Source organism: Ursus americanus, chromosome 3, assembly GCF_024610735.1.
Source record: "Ursus americanus isolate L20-20 chromosome 3, mUrsAme1.1.p, whole genome shotgun sequence".
NCBI classification, from domain to species: Eukaryota; Metazoa; Chordata; class Mammalia; order Carnivora; family Ursidae; genus Ursus; species Ursus americanus.
Genome location: NC_142129.1, coordinates 97,486,990 through 97,493,082, shown reverse-complemented (window position 1 = coordinate 97,493,082; position 6,093 = coordinate 97,486,990). Strand labels below are relative to the sequence as shown.

At 38.0% G+C, this 6,093-nt stretch overlaps 1 non-coding gene and 1 pseudogene across 1 annotated transcript; both read right to left on the bottom strand.

The window, feature by feature from the left end:
• Nucleotides 1–5,059: 5,059 nt before the first annotated feature.
• LOC123786276 (large ribosomal subunit protein eL32 pseudogene) lies at nucleotides 5,060–5,455 on the bottom strand (annotated as a pseudogene).
• Nucleotides 5,456–5,526: 71 nt separating this feature from the next.
• On the bottom strand, nucleotides 5,527–5,666 carry LOC123786288 (small nucleolar RNA SNORA7). Its single transcript, XR_006777932.1, has one exon. It is a non-coding gene; the product is annotated as a small nucleolar RNA SNORA7 (small nucleolar RNA).
• Nucleotides 5,667–6,093: the final 427 nt, after the last annotated feature.

Sequence of the window (6,093 nt, the reverse complement as noted above, 5' to 3'; positions counted from 1 at the left end):
GTGCTTCAGCTATGCTAGGTGAAAAATCCAGAAGCACTAGATTTTAAAGGAAGAGTTTGATATTTCCCTTATTTGCTTCATTTTCACAGAGTGATAAATATTGAAACAAGCTTTTGCTCAGTTTTCTGAAACTTTTATACTTTTATTCAAAGTATCACAAATATATTTGTTAATATTCTTCAGTATATAAATGCAAATGAATCAATTAATATTCTTTGTTATTTGTCTGTGCCTGTTGGTTAAGTGGTAGAACTATTTTGCAAAGATTTTCTTTATGGTTAACTACAATTCAAGATTTCTTGAAACAAAAGCAATGCTTGCCAAATATTTAATAATCAAAGACAAAAGTAGTACACATTTTCTTACTGACATTGCACCACATCTGAGTGATCTAAATCCGAAGCTCCAATGAAAAGAAAGGCATTTTTGTGACTTAGATAGAAAGGAATGAGAATTTAAGTTAAAATAGTTGCTTTCCATCATAAGAATTAGCAATAGCGATCTTATGTATTTTCCAACACGAATCAATATATTCAAGATTTTAGTTGCTATCTACTGCATAATTTAAATTGTCTGCAAAACTACATGAGAAATTTGAAGTATGCTTTGTGGATAATGGTGAATATATAGTTGCTTTTCAAATTATATAATACTCTTTTCAATTCTTTTTTTTTTTAAAGATTTTATTTATTTATTTGACAGAGATAGAGACAGCCAGCGAGAGAGGGAACACAAGCAGGGGGAGTGGGAGAGGAAGAAGCAGGCTCATAGCGGAGGAGCCTGATGTGGGGCTCGATCCCATAACGCCAGGATCACGCCCTGAGCCGAAGGCAGACGCTTAACCGCTGTGCCACCCAGGCGCCCCGTCTTTTTTTTTTTTTTAAGACTTATCTATTTATTTGAGAGAGAGAGCACACACGTGCATGAGCGGGTGGAGGGGCAGAGGGAAAGGGAGAGAAATCCTCAAATAGACTCCCCACTGAGCACGAAGCCCAACATGGTGCTTGATCTCAAGACCCTGAGCTCATGACCTGAGGTGAAATCAAGAGTTGGATCCTTAACCCACTGAACCGCCCAGGCACCCCTATACAATACTTCTTCAATTCCATGTAAATTACCCTGAATTGATACCTGAGTTAGTGAATTTACCTAATTTGGAAAGACAACAGTGGTACTAATGTGCTTGATTCAAAGTAAAATCAATCCTTATAAAATAAGTGAAGACTTTTTGTTAAAGTGGATACAAGTATTAAAATAAAATGATTTTTTTCATGCAAAATTCAGTTGTCGAAAAATTATTTTATGTTGAAAACAACCTGGTCATATGAATCAAATTCTATAACCATAAATTTTCTAAAATCTAACTATAGATAAACTATTTGTAGTGAAATTTAGAGGAAGAATTAAAACTTAATATAAGTGCAAAATACACTGTGTTTTGAAGACTTAGAAAAAAGTAATAAATAAGTCAGTATTTTTCTAAAGATTAATTACATGTTGAAATGATAATATTTTGGACACATTGGGTTAAATAAAGTATTTTATCAAAAGTAGTATGCTTATTTTTTAACGTGGCAACTAGAAAATTTTAAATTGCATCTATGCACCGTTATGTGGCTTTTGGGTGGAACTGATTATAGCTCTCATTGTAGGAGGCTACTTAATTTTTCTCCATGTCATGAGTCAGTTTAGCCAAAACTATCTTCTGAAAAGTTCCCCATTCATCTGATGTGCCAGTTTTATTGACGATATGCACCTCAATCTTCCTCTGAATCTCTTCTGCTCCATCAACCTAGTTTTCTTGTATTCTGTATTATTTTACTCACATGGCTTTGGAGAATTTATGTGGACTACTTCTCTATTTATTCAGATCGTTTTCTATGTCTTATATTAGACTTCTCGTATTTTCTTGTAGACGTCTTAGTTGTTTTCTAGACACATCGGTGGTTTTGCTTCTATTGTAGTAACGTTTCTTATTTTATGTATGTGTGCATACACAGTTGATCTTTATTATTCACGGATTCCATGTGTGCAAATTCACCACTTTGCTAAAGTTTATATGTATGTGGAGGGGCATAGAATTTGAATGGCCCTGCACATCTTCCGGCTGAGCTCATACGGGGTACCTCCTATGTTCTTATTTCAATCTCAGCTCTCATACTGTAAACAAGTGTGCTCTTTGTAGTCGATGCTATAACATGTTTTTTTTTCACATTTTTTTTGGTGATTTTTCTGTTTAAAATGACCCCCAAGTATAATGCTGAAATGCTGTCCAGAATCCTGCAGGAAAGCTGTGATTTGCCCTGTGTGGAAAACCCGCGTGTCCGTCAGCATCAGTTGCTGAGTTAACAGCACCGTTGGCTGTGAGTTCAATGTCAGCAAATCAACAATATATATTAAATAAGATGTCTTTAAACAGAAACATCATAAAATAAGGTTGTAAATTGATTGACTGATGAAGTGTTGGAACCAGAGGCTTGCTGGACCCTAAAAGCAATGGTTCAGTATTTGTTAATCCAGTACTTAATGGTGATTTTATAGAACACAGCTACCATGGGATGCCTGGGTGGCTCAGTTGGTTAAGCATCTGCCTTCGGCTCAGGTCATGATCCCAACGTTCTGGGATCCAGCCCTGCGTCAGGCTCCCTGCTCAAAGGGAGCCTGCTTCTCACTCTGCCTGCTGCTCCCCCTGCTTGTGCTCTCTCACTCTCTCTCTCAAATAAATAAATAAAATCTTTTTTTTTAAGAACACAACTACCATGAATAATGACAATTGATTAAATAGGTCATTGGTTTTTGCTATTGTGTAGAAATGCTACAGAATTTCATAGACTAAGCCTATATACACCACGGTGGCTGAACACCCTTGGTTTTCACAGCTTATCTGGTGAGTCTGATGCTTTTCCTGCATCGCTGATCCTGTCATATGCAAACAAATATGGTTCTCTGTCTTACTTTCTGGTCCTTCACCAACACTAGGTTAAATGAAGTGGTGATCATGACTATTATTCTTCATTGCCAACTTAAATAGAATGCATCCACATTTCCTTCAACATGTGTTTGCTACAAGCTTTTGGTATATTCTTCAAAAAATTGATGAAGTTCTGTCTGTCTTCAGGTTAGTTTTTCTGCATTTATTTAAATAATCATAATATATTTTTCCTTCATATATTAACATTGCAGATTGCATTATAGATTTTCTAATTTTAGTTACAATTGTGTTTCTGTAATTTTTATGACAACATTTTTTTAAAAGATTTTATTTATTTATTTGACAGAGAGAGACAGCCAGCGAGAGAGGGAACACAAGCAGGGGAGTGGGAGAGGAAGAAGCAGGCTCCCAGCGGAGGAGCCTGGTGTGGGGCTCGATCCCAGAACGCTGGGATCACGCCCTGAGCCGAAGGCAGACACTTAACGACTGAGCCACCCAGGAGCCCCTTTTATGACAACATTTTAAACATGCTATTGAATTTAGTTACCTAAATTTTATTTACAATGTTTGCACTATATTCACAAGTGAAATGACCTATGAATATTTCCTTATTTGCATGAATCTTATTTGGTTTGGGAACCAAGAATACACTAACCTCATAAAATGGATGGAGCTTTTTTAAAATTTTTAAATCTGGAACAATTATCTGTTCAAAGTATGGTAGATGTGACCTAAATCCAAATTCATAAGCCAACCATATCAAAGATAATAAGGGATGGTGTAGGCTAAAAGCAGTCGATAGCATCTATCGATGTCAATGTTGTTGATATTAGTTCTGGTTGTTCCTGAACATTCTGAAATGTGCCTTTTAGCAACCTTCTTTCCTACAAATAATGTTTTTTCAAGTTTTTATTTAAGTTCCAGTTGGTTCACATGCAGTGTAATATTATTTCAGGTGTACCATATAGTGATTCAACACTTCAATACATCACCTGGTGCTCATCGTAACAGGTGCCCTCCTTCATCCCCATCACTAACTCTCCTCATCCCCCCATCCTCTCTCCTCTGGTGACCATCAATGTGTTCTCTAGAGCTAAGAGTCTGTTTCCTGGTTTGCTATTCTCTCTTTTCTCTCCCCATGTTTGTTTGTTTTGTTTCTTAAATTCCATGTATGAGTGAAATTATATGATATTTGTCTTTCTCTGACTTATTTCACTTGGCATAATATACTTTAGCTCCATCCATGTCCTTGCAAATGGCAAGATTTCATTCTTTTTTTTTTTAATTTATTTTTTTAGAGAAAGAGAGAGCACATGAGCAGGGGGAGAGGCAGAGAGGGAGAGAGAGAGAGAATCTTAAGCAGGCTCAGCGTGGAGCACAATGTGGGGCTGGATATCACAACCCTGAGATCATGACCTGAGCTGAAATCAAGAATCAGCTGCTTAACCACTGAGCCACCGAGGCATCCCAAGATTCCATTATTTTTGATGATTGAGTAATATTCCATTGTATATCTTTACTACATCTTCTTTATCCATTTATCGGTCAGTGGACATTTGGGCTGTTTCCATAATTTGGCTATTGTAGATAATGCTGTTATAAACATAAAGGTGTATGTATCCCTCCGAATGAGTGTTTTTGTATTCTTTGAGTAACTACCTCATAGTGCAATTGCTGGATCATAGGGTTCTGTTTTTAACTTTTTGAGGACCTGCTACACTGTTTTCTAGAATGGCTGCACTAGTTTGCATTCCCACCTACAGTGCACGAGGGTTCCCCTTTCTTCACATCTTCAGCAATGCCTGCCTCTTGTGTTGTTGATTTCAGCCATTCTGATAGGTGTGAGGTGACACCTTTGATTTTTCTCTATAAAACATATCTTTGCTAGGCAGAGTAAATTTTGCTAAATGGAAAATATTCTAATATTTTTTGTGTTAAGATGGTATGTATTTAAGCCTAAATATTTTCTTAAGCATTATCCTCTTGCCTTTATTCACTAGTACTTTCCTTTAGCAAATATTTGTAAACAGAACTCGAAATAAATCATCTCTTTCTATGAGTTTTCTTTTTTGGTAGTTTTATGGTTTTATTAACACAAATAATGACAGCACACAAGCTGTCTGTCTATTAATTTTCTTTGCTGTACAGCCTGGCATTGGGACTGATGGCCAGCTAGGCTGTTCTTCTCACAATGGCATTGTGGTTCTTGGAGGACATACTGGGAGCAATCTTTTCACAGTGAGATTTGTAGCACAGCAGCAACATTTCAAGCTCCTTGACATTGTGGACCAGGAACTTCCGGAAGCCACTGGGACACATGTGCTTTGTGTTTTTGTTGCTCCCATAACCAGTGTTGGGCATCAAGATCTGGCCCTCGAGTCTTCTGTGCACCTTGTTGTCAATGCCTCTGAGTTTCTGCCAGTTGTGCTTAATTTTGACATATCAGTCAGACGGGTGCCTGGTGAACTACTTGGTCCTCTTTTTAATGATTTTGGACTTCACCAGAAGTCTGAGGGCAGCCATGATGCCTTCAAGAAAGAGGCTGAGATGGTGTTCAAGAGTCTTGAAGGGGACTTTCCTGCTCAGGGCTTGAACATTGTTGCAGTGTCTTCCAATCACCAGCTACTGAGCAAGCTGGGAATGGAATGGCAACCGCTCTGCCAGGCTTTCTTCCTCTCCTGTACCTGAAGCTGGCAGAATACTAGCCACTCTCCAGATGCCAGCCTGGGAGGTCATCTTCTCATGATTCTTTTGAATGTTCTGAGATGGTTCACATTGTGGAACCTCTCTTTCATTTCATTCTGGTAGAAAATATGAATGTATCCAAAATAAAAATAACAGCTTTATTGCAATACTGCTTCTTTTTTTTTTTGAAGATTTTTATTTATTTATTTGACAGAGATAGAGACAGCCAGCGAGAGAGGGAACACAAGCAGGGGGAGTGGGGGAGGAAGAAGCAGGCTCATAGCAGAGGAGCCTGATGTGGGGCTCGATCCCACAACGCTGGGATCACGCCCTGAGCCGAAGGCAGGCGCTTAACCGCTGTGCCACCCAGGCGCCCCTATTGCAATACTGCTTCTACATATCTAAGTAATGCCAAACACAATTTCGGATATTCAAAATTAAGTCTAGTGTCTTGTTTGGACTCTCATTATGTAATT